Consider the following 14,935-nt stretch of genomic DNA (forward strand, 5'->3'; position numbering starts at 1 on the left):
ATGCTCACCAGTGCTTCCGAGAGCCCAGCCCGACTTCAGTGCAGGGTCATACACTGAGGATGGGCCTGCTTATTTGACTTAACACCCTATTCACCTAGTTAGTTCCACTTGTGGTCTTGGGCAATTCCTGTTGAGTGTTGGGTAGGATCAATCATTGCTGGCCCCTTAGCTCTAAGGCCCTGTGGAGATCCAAGTCTGTTATTCTTGTCCTGTGATTTCTCAGGCAGTCCTGGCCCTTATTATGGGGGGCATTGATACATGGCTCTTAGCTCCTCTGTTATTCTAGTATTGTGTCCCTCATTTTATAAAGTTTCCAGGCTATAACCTCTTGTCTTTTCCTTCTGGGCACTCCTTTACCCCCAACCTCTCTTATCTTAGGGTCCCTGAAGTAGCAACTAGAATCTTGCAGTTAATAACTGCGTCCTGACACCAACCATCTAGGCTTTGGTCTGATTTTGAAAGTTTGATTTGAATGTTTGACTCTTTCTCCAGTTACCTGGTAGCTTGAGGCACCTAAGGATGGGTGGGGACTTCCTCCCACCAGCAGCAGGTTCTGCCAGCTTGGAAGACAGGACTATACTGAAAGTTCCACAAGGGTCCCCTGGGGCGTGGTGTGCGTTCGAATGTGTCTCTGTGGGATCCAAGGCAACAGAGGGGAGAGGAGGGGAATGGAAATCAGTATCTGAACCGACTTTTCATGTAGCGATGTCTGTTTTGTAAATCAAGGGATACCTGTACATTGTTGCAGCACACTTTTTTTTAAATTAAAAATAAAGTGTTAATTCTGCATATCTGAAGCTGATGCTGTAGGCCAGTGGTTCTCAACATGACAAACAGGTGAGTGTGTGCGCGCACATATGTGTGGGTGGGTGGCTGTATTACGTGATGGAATCACAAGATGCTTTTCTACAATATGCGTGTCTCATTTCTTCCCCACTCACCCATTCAGTTTCCCAGGGATGGTGGCGGGTGTTTAAGAGTCACCGGCAAGCTCTCGTCTGCTCTCCCTATGGTGTATGTGGGCTGCACTCGGGGGTGGGTCACGGTCGTGGGTCATAAGAGCAATAAGAAACATAACTAATATATTGAGCAATTATTCTGTGCCAGGAACTGTTTTTTTTTAAATAGACATTTTTCTCTTATGCTAAGTTAAGGCACTTGCTTGACAGTTCTAACATGATAATATTAGAATTTGAGGTAAAACTTGACTATATATATTTATACATACACACACACAAACATACATATTCATATATATATTTACTGAGGTGATGAATCATCCGTTTTCTTGGGGTGAGGTGGGGTAAGTGGGCTCTGTAAATTGATCAGAGTATATTGTCTTGAGTTCTACTACTGAAATAAAAGTACTTAATTTATATGTTCTGAAAATGTAGGCTAGAGCTAACAAGTATTTATTAATACTATGTGCCAGATTTCATGCCAAATGCTTTCATTGTATCATTTAATTCTTGCAAAAGTAAAAGTACTTCCAGTATTACCTCTCTAACCTACAGATGAGGAAACTGAGGCAGAGAGGGTTTAAGGGATGTGATAGTAGTATTAGCTAGCATGAATGAGTGCTTACTACCTGCCAGGCCTGTTCCAAATAATTGCCATTGTTAACCTGTTTAATCCTCACAACAATTTCATGAAGCTTTTACTATTATCATCACTGTTTTGTAGATGAGGAAACTGAGGCCTAGAGGTTAAGTGCCTCATCCCTGGTCACCAGGTGGCAAGCAGCAGAGCCAGGTCCCAAGCCCAGGCTGACTGCCTCATGGTGCACACGACCATGGAGGAGAGCCTAGGTCTTCCATCTCAGCATCTCTTTTCTCAGAGCTACATTGCGTCCAAGTTTTTTTTTTTTTTAATTTTTTTTTTTCTGTGAAGAGATCAGCCCTGAGCTAACATCTGCTAATCCTCCTCTTTTTGCTGAGGAAGACTGGCCCTGGGCTAACATTCGTGCCCATATTCCTCCACTTTATATGGGACGCCGCCACAGCATGCCCTGACAAGCAGTGCGTCGGTGAGCGCCCGGGATCCCAACTGGCGGACCCCGGGCCTCCGCAGCGGAGCGCGCGCACCTAACCGCTTGCACCACCAGGCCAGCCCCCGCCTCCAAGTTTTAAAGGGAATTTAAAATGATGATTAGCAAAGATTGACAATTTGTTTAGATCAGTGGCGCTCCACTGGGGGTGGTTTTGCCCTCAGGAACATTGTGCATTGTCTGGAGACATTTTTGGTTGTCACAGCTGGTGGGAGGGGACTATTGGCATCTACTAGACAGAGGTCGGGGGGGTGCCGCTAACCATCTCGCAGCACAGAGGACAGCTCCCTCCTGCAGAGAAGGATCAGCCCAAATGGCAGTCAGGCTGAGATTGAGCAACTAGGGTTTGGAGTGTTTTGAATAGTGCCTTTTCTCTCAGAGGAATCAATTCCTTTAGTTTAAAATTATGCAGAAGATGTTTTATGCTGGAGAGTAAAAGGAAAAGGGGGTGGAACTGATACTGAACTTACAGCAGGGAGGGTCTTGGCTTAGGGAGCCCTTATCCACGAGCTGCATTCGTTCTCATTTTAAAAGCTGTGCTTGAGTGGACTCAGGATCACAGATTCCAGCTTAAAGGACCTTTCACCTCTGGAATGTAGGAGGATGATAGCTTTAAGTCCATCCATATGGCTGGGTTTGAGATATTGTCTGGAGTGTGTGTCTCTGGGCATCTGTGTGGTAAACACTTCTTTGTACGTAATTTGTGTGTGTGTATGGTACATAAGAGTAACTTCATAAAAGATAGCTTCTGCCAGAATTCAGAACACAGCAGGTAATGTACTGACTGGAGAGGTAAGAGCATGAGTAATTCTTGTCTCCTGAGAAAGATGTGGACTGGTTTATTATAATGATGTAATATTTGGGTGCTTCATGTGTCATCCCCATTTCCAATGATGCAAAACCTTAAGGGCTAAACAGGTTGTAAAAATTCAAAGTGTGTCTTTGAAGTCTGGCCTTTTCCCCTAGCAATTAAAGTGTCACTTTCGTCCTGAGAGTTTGCTGTCTGTAGACCTTTCCAGAGATCACGGTTAAGAACTCAGCATGTGTCCCCGTATAGGGGAAGTATCAGGTGTTCACTCCATGAGAGAGGTCATAATCTGGGAGATGTGATTAGCAGGGACGAAGAGGCAGAGGAGCGTCGTGCTGTAGGCTGAGGACTGAGGTGGCACTGAGGGCATGAGCATCCATCTGTGTGCTGAGGAGGGGGACCCAGGGTAGGAAGTGTGGGAGGGAGGAGGTGGCCTTTGAACTGGATCTTGTTTTAAGAGAAATTTAGGAGTAGTCCAGGTCGAGTGCCATCCTAGGCAAAAGTGTGGCCTTTTTAGGGCCAGCCGGGGAAGGGGAGATGAAAGGAAGCCGTCACCATCATCATCACAACAAGAAAAATCATGGCTACATATATGGGGTCCTTATCTAGAAAGCTCTAGGCTGGAGGCTTCATGGTGAACTCATTACTCCTCAGAGCAATCTCCTGGTGTTGATGTTATTGTAACCTTCACAGACAGGAAGACCAGGACCTAGCCAGACCATGTCCTGTCCGTGGTCACAGGGCTCTTGAGGGCCACAGGCAGCCCCTGGGCAGCAGTCCGTCACGGTTGAGCCTTGGCAGTTCCCAGTGTGACCAGGGTGTGATGTGAGCAGAGCTGTGCCGTAGCAAGGTGAACGTGATCCTGGAGGAACGGCCTTTCATGCAGCTTTCTGTGTGGTTAAAGAGGGGTGAGTTTGGACCTCATTTAAGGAAACTGGCTCTGTTACACTTGGTCTTATAGGGATTCTTGGAAATGTTTGACCTGAAAAACTGGAGAAGTATGATTTGGGTTGGACTGGCCAAAGAGATTAATTTGGGCATTTAAATATGAAAGAGTAACAGACTAAACAAATGGTAATTATTACTGCAAAGCTTTCCTCCAGCACAGAGTGAGTCAAGCCAGTCTGGAGTCTGTGGCTCTTTAGATTAGCTGTGAGAATGTAACAGCTCGTTCTTCCTGCAGGAGGCGCCGGGATGGGGGTGAGGGGGTAGGGGGAAGAAGTATCTTTCCTTGCTTGACCATAATAGTTAACGATTGCTGTACAGTCATCTCTCTCTTAGATTTTATACTTTCTCCCCCATCTCCACCCTCATGATAATAAATTGAAGGCTGGAGTTTGGTTAGAAAAGTAACAAGTTAATAGTGTATCAAAGTTCATGATATTGATTTGTGTTTCCTTGAGTGACTCTTTTCTGAAGTTACTTTGTTATAAGGGATGTATCTGATTTGACCTACAGGCTCAAAGAGAATTCAATTCCGTTCCTTCTTTGTTCATTCATTCATCAAGCGTTTATAGAAAGCCAGTCCTTGACCTGGAGAGCTTCACAGTCTAGACTCTGGAGGAAAAACAGACGTGGGAGCCAATAAGTACATGGCAGGTGTGAAAGTGGAGGGACGGAAGGTGGAGCACATGTTTGTCAGCCCCTGGAAGGAGGGGTCCTGCTGGAGGGAGAGGGGAGGGAACGGGAGGCAGCCCTTAGTTCTGGGGAGTGTTTTCTCCCTTGTGTTTCATCCAGTCCTGACATCCTGCCCCTCAAATCCCGTTTTTTCCTCTCATCCAGAGTGAGTCTCCTGGGTAACCAGCAAGACAGCTGCCACCCTCTGCATTCTCTGTGAGGGCCACTCTCTGTTCTTCCTCGTGACTCACTCCCAGAGCCGTACCCAGGCCCTACTACCTCCTTCTGCACTCAAGGAAGTCACAAGGAAACTCAAGTCACTCAGGGAAGCACAAATAAATATCGCGAACTTTTTGATACACTTTTAACTTGTTACTTTTCTAACCAAATCGATGAGTTTCTGCAACCTCACAGCCTTCCTTTTTTCTGTCATCTGACCCTAGCCAATCCTGTCACTTGTCACAGAGGTGGCCAGAAGCATTTGGAAAATATGTGGCAAACACACACATAACTCCGCGTCATCTCAGATTGGAAGTGCAAGTTAATGTATACATTTAAACTTCCTAGGTGTACCTGTTTTCTTAAAAATATACTCTGTAAGAATTGTTCACACCTGGCCCTATTAATTTACAGAGAGTGGCAGGATTGTGGTCCCTAGGAGAGTGAACGGGGCTCTCTAAGAGAGGCTGTGATCTTGTCAAACCCTGGAATAACAATTTGTGACACACAGAATGAATCCCTTCCATGGAAAGGAGTTGGGGGAGTAGAAATCATAAATTTGGAAACAAAAATATCTTTTTTTAAAGTATATTTTTATATTGCAGGATTCTTGTGGCAAACAGATGACATTTCTATCAGAAGATTTTCAAATGTAAGCAGACTGGTTACTCTGATTTGAAAAGCCTTATTTCCTTTGCTAAATATCAGATTGCATGTTATAGTTATGAATCCCTAATTCTAATAAAATGCAGGCCAATAGATGTATTCTAGTACCATGGATGACTGTTAAGGACTTTATACACAAGAAATCCAACCTATTTTAAACCAATTAGTTTAAATAGGAGAGAAGTTTAGAGGAACTGAAAATTGCTTCCTGTTAGTTCTCTGAGCTCTGTGCCTACGGGATTGTGTTCTCTGCTCTAACACAGGCCTGTTCTTTCTGAGGTCATCTAGTCTCCTAAAAGGGGGTTTAGATACTAAGTTGCATTTATAAGTAAATTATGCCCTACTTTCCTACCTTCTTTACTTTTTATTCCATAGTCATTAAAGCCTTGCTGTGTTCTTGTTATGTGTTGATAAATGCTTCATAATTACTCTACAACTAAAATGTTGAACTTGGTTATATGAATTTTTACTTAAAAAAAAAAACCCTTCTCACTGGAGAAAGGCAAAGTGGTGGGAAAAATGAACTCTGGCAGAGAAGTGTAGAAAAGAAGAATGAGGAGTGTGTGTGAGGGGAGGGTTCTGGGTGTAACAGCCCATGTCCTGAGTGGTCGCTGTCTTCCAGGACTGTGTAAGGGCTTTTTATGGATGCACCCACGTAGTCTCCACAAGAACTCTGAGATCGGTACTATTCCTATTCCTATTTTAAGAACACAAACTCTGAGGCACAGAAAGGTTAGTTGTCTTGCTAAGGTTACACAGCCACTCAGTTGGAGGCTGAACTTGAATCCAGGCACACAGTCTGGTTGCAGCCCGCAAAGGTCTTGATGGGAGAACTAACTTGGAATTGCATCCACCGATGTTCCAGTCCTGCTCTCCTGCTTCCCAATTCTGATCGTGGGTAGCCTTATTTAACCCACCTGAGATGGTTCCTCATTTGTAAGTGGTGTCATAATACTTAGAGTGTAGACTTGGAGAGTTTTAAATAAGGTGATGCATGTAAATAGTTCGGCACGTAGGAGGAGCTTGGTGAACATTGCTTCTCTCCTTTTGGTTTTCTGTCCCGGGGAAGTAGGGGTGGGAGCTGGCAGCCCTGACTCACGCTGAAGGTCCCTGAGGTAGGAGGCACCTCCCAGACTCTTAGAGCTCTGCACAGGTTGCTTAGACACATGCCCTGCACCATGAGAGACTTTCTAGGTGTCCTCTTGTTCTACTCTTTGGTGATTCCAAAGAGAAGTTGTATTTTCATAAATTCATGTCCACCTGGTTACATTTTGCTAAGTGTAGGACGGCCCTCACAGTGGTCCATCTGCTCATGTGTGGACACAGCTGGACAAGCTTGCCTTCCTGGTGGACGGGGAATTTTCCTTAGCACCCTTGACTTCTTTTTCTTAAGGGAGGATACATGTTTACTTCTTTTTATCTTTGACTCCTTTCTTTGAATTAGTTTTATCTTAACTACTAAGAAAGAAGGGAAACAAGTGTAGGGGAGGAAGAATTCTCCTTGACCCTCTTAGGGTCTCTGGCTGGGCTTCAGAACTAAACTGACATATGTCACATTAACAGGAGAAAAGGATACAAGTTCTATTAAATTTTTACATGTGTGTGGGAGCCCTCACAAGAGAATGAAGACCTCAAGAAGTGACCAGAGCAGAAAGTTTTTATACCTTTTAGATAAAGAAATAACAAATTTGTGAAGAATTGATAAGGCAAAGGGGTTTGTGCTGGGGCAGTAAATTGTAGGGAGGGGACTAGGAAGATAAGTGTTAGTTTAACAAGTTTGTACGGATTTCTCTCGGCCCCAATTCCTCATCTCTGGTGATAGAATGTCCTCCTTTCTCCTGGTATAGGGAAGGCACCTTGCACGTGGGGGTTGTGTCTTCTGTCAGGCATAAAAAGGAGGGTCGGGGTGCCCTTCTTGCACATGCTGTTTCTCAAGTGTCTTGAACTCAAAATAATATGCAAAGCAGCATATTTTGGGGTGATGTGCTCAGAACTCCTTCACGAGTTTCAGTGAAAACAGACTGTACTGTCTTTTAGGTTCTAGGTCCTTTTAGTACCAAGGGCCTAAAAGTAAGAGATGACGCCCGACTTCAGGGTTTCTCCTCTACAGGATGGTAGCATACACATGGTAGTTTATGGATGTGAGAGCTTGAACCAGGCTGGATCACGGGGAAGCTCCTCCCCCGCCCCCCCACTCCTCTCGTGCTCTGCTTTCCCCATCCCTTGGCTGGCCGTGTCCCTGCCTGTTTTGTTGTGGAAGGAAGCTTTTTATACAGCTGGAAGGAAGCATTTAACAGGAGTATCTGTGTGTCCATGGAGATGCCATTTGCTCCATTAAGGGAAACAGTGTACACCTGTGACATGACTCCTACTGTGTGGCCCAGCAACCACCTGCATGAGAATCCCTGGGGGTGTTCATTAAATAAAGAGATTTCTGGCCCACTCCAGATCCACTAAGTCAGAATCACAGTGTCATTATCTGTGGTTTTAAAATACTCTTCTCATGGGTTGATCAAATTTCTCTTTGATGAAAAGCAGCCATGAAAACTTGTCACGTCTTTCAACTGTTCTGATCTCGGCACACACATTTTCAGGGCCAATTCTCTCTCCCCGTGGCTTGTCACTACCAGTGAGGGACTGTTTGCCCGAGTTCCCAGTGAATTCACTGGTGAGCAGCACTGGGAGTGGCTGCTGAGGGCGTGGGGAGACCAGAAGTTAGGGGAGGTGAGGCCTGTGGAGCGAGGCAAGGCTGGAGCCAGGAATACGTAGTTCGTGGAACTGATTCAAGGTGGGGGTGGGCTGTTCTCAGGGGAGTTGAATTCTACTGTCTCAGGAAGCAGAGAAGGGAAATGAGATTCAAATAGGTAGAAGGCAGAAGCAGCAGGAGCTCCAATGGGAAAAGGGTGGAGGTAGGGATATAGGGCTGGACCTTGGCCAGGGGACCTTTGGAACTAATTAATCTCAGGCCTTTCCTCAAGGTGTTTATGATATGACTTACCAGCCTAGCTACTGGGAATTTGTTTGATAATTGAATATTTAGATGCTGAGTATAATGCAGTACATGGATTAAGTGCACATTGCTTACAAGTAAAGGGTGAAATTGAAGACAGTTAGTTAAGAGCACAGAAGTACTGAGAACAAGCCAAGTTAATTTCAGAAAATGTGCTATTCTTACTCTAAACCTGCTATCTTAGAATATTTTAGAAAACACAAAACTACATAAGCATACAGTCTAGATTTCCAGTGCAGTTGTTTCTGCAGTTTGCTGTACACTGGAACCACCTGGGGAATGTTTTAAAAAATACTGCTGCCTGGTTCCCGCCACCAGACATTCTGATTGAACTGGTGTGGAGTATGACCTGGTGATTGGGATTTTAAAAGCTCTCCAGTCCCTCTTTTTTTTTGTGAGGAAGATCAGCCCTGAGCTAACATCTGTTGCCAATCCTCCTCTTTTTGCTGAGGAAGATTGGTCTTGGGCTAACATCCATGCCTATCTTCCTCTTCTTTATATGTGGGATGCCTGCCACAGCGTGCCTTGATAAGCGGTGCTTAGGTCCGCACCCGGGATCTGAAACTGTGAACCCTGGGCCGCCAAAGTGGAGCGCACGAACTTAACCACTGCGCTGCCTGGCTGGCCCCCAGCTCTCCAGTCCCTCATTTTTAGATGAAGACATTCAGGTGGAGAGAGATTATGAATTTTTCCAAGGTCGCATGGTTTTAAGAGCAGGGACAGGATTAAAGAAACAAAAGTCTCCTGACCCTTAGCTCAGGGTCCAGAAACCACTCCAGGCCTTACAAACAAAGAGAACTTAGAACAGGGCATTGTCACATAGATGATGCCAGAGTCGAGGAGGCGGAAGCAGCCGCATCACCCCTCCGGCTGGAGAGATGATGGGAGCAGGTGGTGTTTCTGGATCCCAGAAGCTTGGAGCAATCTTGGAGGGAGCTAGAACCATGGTGGGGGTGGAGGCTGCCTGGTGGGAGCTGGAGAAGCCAGCTGCAGCAGGGGGAGAGAAGGAGAAAGATCCTCCCTTCTCTCCCCTGCCCGTGCTCTCTAGTCTGGCACCGGCACTTCCTTTTGGCCAAGCCAGTCGGGCACTGTGGTCCCTCCAGAGCAGAAGAGAGGGTGGGCCTGAGCTCAAACCTGCAGGCGCCCAGCACCGTGGTCCTCCTAATATGCTGGGTACTGTGTTTGGAGCAGCTCTCTGGATGCTGCTCTCGTAAAGGAGGGTCTTATGTGAGTTTCTCAGTAAAGTGTAGGCGGAAGAGGGAACCGCTTTATTTTTCTGAGGAAAAACCATATTAAAGCAGAAAATTTCTTATATCCATTTTCATAAATGGTGCAATCAAAAGCCTTAATACAGGTGTGTGCCTTTTTATTCATCCTCTTTCTGTTTCAATGCAGATCCATATCTCTTTCCCATTCAACATGTTTACATTTTTACAGCTTTTACATTTAAAATACACGCAGGTTTAAGAAGACCCATTGATAATCTTATCTGTGCTAAATCTTAAACACTTGTTCCTTTGAGGACTAGTTACTTTCTAGATATATCACTAAAGCCTGATGACTCCATGTATGTATATGAGATGATAGACTTTGCTTTACTATATTATTTAAGGCATTTTTAAAGAAAAATGGAATTATAGTACACTGCATATTATTTGTTCTGCCTGATGGGTCAAGTGCTTTGTACCCAGCAGAGCTAAGCTCCGCCATCCTGCTGCTCTCACAGTAGCTCCCTGTAGAGCGCAGCGTTCTCGAGACGTGGATAATGAGTCTGATGTCATAAAGGGAGCTTTATTAAAATAAATACAATACCATATTTTCTTTCTAATGGCATTCTGATGAATTGCATCATACATGCATACCTGACACTCTTTTAATCAGTAGAGGTAGCAAAGGGGCTTCAGCTCGTCATACAAGGCGTCAAGGGCGTCTTCAACAGCCTGTTCCTACCCTGACGTCAAAATCAACGTGGGGGATTTCTGTAGGTCATGATCTGAAGACCTGTGTCTATTTTAACCTATCTCGCTGAACTGCTGTGACAGTAATTAAATACTAAGGCTTGTCCCTGTTTTGAGGAGGAAGCTACCTAAACCCTAAGAGATTAAATGCTTCCCCAAGGCTACCAGCAAGGGAGCGGCAGAGGCAGGGTTAGAATTGGTTTCTCATTTCTAGGCTTTTGCTGGAATTTGCCAACTACAGATCCCAGTAATACGTTCTGACTTTATTTTCCTCCGAATTAACCTGTGGTTGGCGGTAACTTTCACAATCAAACAGAACGTGCAGGCTTAGAATTTGTGACTTGCATGAATCTACGTCTTTCCAGCACATCCACAAGGCAAGTTTGCCAGGGAGGCACCTTGTGCTGCGTCTATTATCCTTTAGTTAATTGGGCTGCTTTTAGTGTTGGGGAGATTTTATATTTTAACATAGCATGTGAATTATTAATAGTAAATATTAATATAATCTCAAACTTTAAACAGTTTGTACCATTACCTAATTTAAAAGATACATGTGACTAACACTGATGAGTATGGCATGTTCTTATGATTATTTTACTTTATCTTTCCATTCCTAATAAAGAAATTGGGGTCTGGAGTATGTAACAATTTCTTTCCAAGGTGTACAGGCGTGCTCAATAATGGCACAAAACCAAATCCTCCAGAATGTATTATATAAGTGCAATATAAAAATGGAATGGAAACATTCAGTTTTAGGAAGCCACTGACTCTTCATATCCTGTAAATTGTGTATGTGTGTGTGTGATTTTTTTAAACACTGGGAGGTAGGCCAGTGGGTGCTGTAGAGGATATGCCAGTAATATAGAGAAGACATAACTTATATGGAAAAGCCAGAAAGCTCATTATAAGAGAGATGTTTGTAGGATAAATCTTATCTTTTATAGGATATAAGGAAGATAAAAAGCTATTTTATGATGGTTAATTCTGCTCAGATTACTACATTATTTAAAACTGAGAGAATCTTTAAAAAATTGAATTTTCTATTTTCCATCTACCTTAATTACTTTTTAGGGGGCTTTTGTTCATTGTAGGCAACGAATTGTCCACAGATAAATGGAAATGTGGATGGACACTCTCACTTTGGAGCTCTTCTGTAATCGAAATGTGAAGATATTTGGATTGCTTTATGAGGACATTTAATACAAGAAGTAGCTTTTATATCTTGGATTGAAAGCACAGAAAGCCACTTCACTGATTCTAAATTCATTTTGTAAAGCCCCGAATTACTAAAATTAAGTTCACTCAGCTCAAACATTACCAGTCGTTTTCTGTTTTGCTCCGAGGGAGAAGAGCAGGCCCGGGTCATCTCCGTTGGGCTTTTATTTGCTCATATACCTTTCAGAATACTCCAAGGGAGGGCGCACGTTAGAATTATTGTGGGATTGATTGAAGTGGAAAAAACACAGCGTAACAAGTCATGGTATCTGACTTTAGAACCCAAATCAATTGCTTCTCCCGCTGCTGTGTAGACTTGAGTGAGTTGGACTAGGCTCTCTTGGTCACATCAGATTTGGAATTCTCGCATGCAGAATAAGCTCAATAAAATGTGGGAGTTATAGACCCCCATTTGTCATACACGTGATAGGGTAAAGCTGACCTATAATAGTACAGGGTTTTTACCACTGAGGACTCGGAGACTTCTGGAAGAAGCAGGTAACCCGTGTGTTTAACTCAGGGACTGAATGACAAGAAGTCATCGCAAGGAAGGCCATCAGCGTGATTTAGGGCTGGATTTTCACTTTGGTTCCTGCAGAAACTTCATCCCCAGAATTGAAATGCAAATATTTCTACTGGGCTTTTGGTTTCTTTTATGGTTTTCGAAGGCACTATATTATTATATTTGGTAATTTCATGTACTTTGCGTAGTTGTTCCTAATCTTTATTTTTAAATCTTATTCTCGAGTTCTTCAGTGCAAGGTGCTATTCTTTTTCTCTTTGTTTTTGGAATACATCACTTAAAGTGGATTCTCAGAAGGTTTACTTTAAAAATAAATACATTTAAAGAAAAATTCTGTTCCCCTCTTCCCCCAAATGGTTATTTTTTTTTTTTACCAGAATCATAACATTTAAATTGGAAATTATCCATATCAGTTCCCCTTTGATGCAGAAGTCTTTAAGCTGTGGCTTCCAGAGGACACACAGAGGGCTGGGACATCTCTACTTCAACCTAAAAATCCCCTGTTCTTCAGTATCCTCCTAAAATGTGGTTTCCAGATGGCTCATGACCTTGATTTTCTCTCTCTCAAGCTCTTTTGGATACCACATTTGAAAAAACTTAGCAGATGTAATAAAAATTATGATATGCTGAGACCAGATAAGTGTTTATGAGGCCTTGCTAGAGTGCTTGGTGAAGACTAATGAGGCAGGTGAGACCAGTGGAGGCTTCGGATGGGACTCTGCCCTCAAGGGGCTGCGTGTAGTTGGGATGACAGCGCATGTTCCTCTGGTATAATTGGGGCAGAGTATAAGAGATTCGGTCATTAGGTGGTAAAACCTGTGTTAAAATATAAGTGCTAGAGCAGAGTGGTTGGGAAATGTTCGTAGGGAGGGAGGGGTGGAGCTGGACCTTGACAGAGCAATGGGGAGCAGAGGCGTCTGTGTGGGAATAGATGTTGAAGCAGATTTGCAAGGAGACTGATCTGACTGCACAGTATTCATGTTGGAGGCTAGTAGTAGTAAGACGAGATGAATAAGATAGGAACAAGAACCAAGAGGCCTCCAATGCCACTGTGCTGACTTTGAACTTGACACCAGAATCACTGGGAAGCCAGGGAGGGCTTTTGCACACTTTTATTGGTTTAATCTGTCTGGGTTGTTTAGAACGCCCTGTGATGGGAAGAGAATAGAATCTAGAAGACCAGATACAGCTATTGCTCGGGGTTCTGGGCACTGAGTGTGTGTTTGATTGAACAGAGAGGCCCAGCATAGGATGGATGGATCGGAAAGGAAGGAATTAAGGTAAGAAGAACCAAAAGGATTGTTGGCAATAGTCAGTGATAAAGAGAATTTGAATCTCAGATGACAATGCCTTTTGATGTAGGTGGCAAGGAAAATGTTGGTGCGATTGACAGAATGGGAGTGTTAGGAAGGGAATTATTTTGTTTCACATTTCAGAGCCGAAATATGAAAATTTACTAGCTGTGTGCTCTTGGGCAAATCAACTTCTCTATATTGGGTGCTTCATGGAGAAAACAGGCATGCGATTTACCGACCCTTAAGATTATGGTGAGGACAAATGAAGTGAGAGAAAGAGATAGGAACACGACAGTCAAAACAAACACCAAGACGGAACTTCAGGTTTTTCACAAATGTGTGATGGTAATACTTTTAAAGGAAGTGGAGTGGTAAGAAATAGGGACATAGATCTGATATGAAATATGAGGTGAGGGTGTGATTATCCAACTATTTGGTAGTTTGGTTGCAAGGATGAGGTGAGGCCCTCCAGATCCATCTTCTGCACTTTGGCCAAAATAGTCTTTCTCAAAACAAATCAGGTCATTTCCTACTCAAAATGTTTCCTGCTCTTGTCTCGCGCTGTCCACAGCATGAAACTCTGTCTCCTGAGCAAGAACTAAAGGCCCTTCACATTCTGGCCCCAAAATACTTAAATTGTACACTGGACATTATTTGCATACCCACTATATGGAAGGCATTGAGCTGAGTTCTGAAGATATGGAGGTTAAGTGGCACAGTCTCTACCCTCAAGGAGCTCACTGTGTAGTGGGAGGTACAGGTTAGTAAGTGTGCCTCCAGACAGGTATACATAGGGCAACCATATAACGTATTTTTCAGACTGAGGCCCTATGGGGAGTAATAGGGGCTGCCTGGACCACAGGTGTAAACTGGGACTGTCATAGGCATGTCAGGATGTTTGGTTACTCTAGGTAGAGAGCTTCCTTCTGCTGTGGTCACACCATCATAGCAAGGCTACTCCTGGCTCTAAGTTGGCTTATGAGCTGTCTCTGTACACTCTCCATGTAGGGCTGCTCTATGAGATGGGCCCGAGATTCAGTTCTGCAGAGTAACTCCTTAGTGAGAAGAATATGAGGGCTGTTGCTGGGTGGGCGGTGGTGTGGGAAGGCTGGTGGGCAGCAAACCCAACACAATCCTTAGTTTCAACAGTAAAGATTGGGCCCCATGGGCTGATGGGGTGGGAGGTGGGGACTTGCTTCTGGAGAATCAGGGCCCTGGTTTCTAGTTTGCTGCTGGTCTGCTGCTATCCTGGGCAGTCTCCCCGTCCCCGTCTCTTGGTGACTGTGGAGAATGCAGAGGAAACGTTGAGGGGAATGCCATTCAAATGGACACCTTGGTTCATGGATGCTTTAGTTTACTCTTGGAGACGTGGGTGCTGATGGCTGATGATCACTCACTGAGAGCCCTTGCCTTGCTCTCGCCTTGGTGTGTGGATGGTGAGGTTCAGACTTGCATGGCTGGGGTGGGGGGCAAGGAGTGGGCGACATGCCGTGAGGGACCTCTCTGTGTGGCTGTTCTAGTAGCAGGAGAGAAGACATTGCTGATGGCCAGAAGATGACTACTGACTGTCTCCAGGA

At 44.3% G+C, this 14,935-nt stretch overlaps 1 protein-coding gene across 1 annotated transcript in view; it reads left to right on the plus strand.

The window, feature by feature from the left end:
• PARD3B (par-3 family cell polarity regulator beta) overlaps positions 1-14,935 on the plus strand; it is a 929,552-nt gene that overhangs the window by 26,195 nt on the left and 888,422 nt on the right. The window lies entirely within an intron of this gene.

This window comes from Ceratotherium simum, chromosome 9 (assembly GCF_057802395.1).
Source record: "Ceratotherium simum simum isolate JZ-2026a chromosome 9, ASM5780239v1, whole genome shotgun sequence".
NCBI lineage: Eukaryota > Metazoa > Chordata > Mammalia > Perissodactyla > Rhinocerotidae > Ceratotherium > Ceratotherium simum.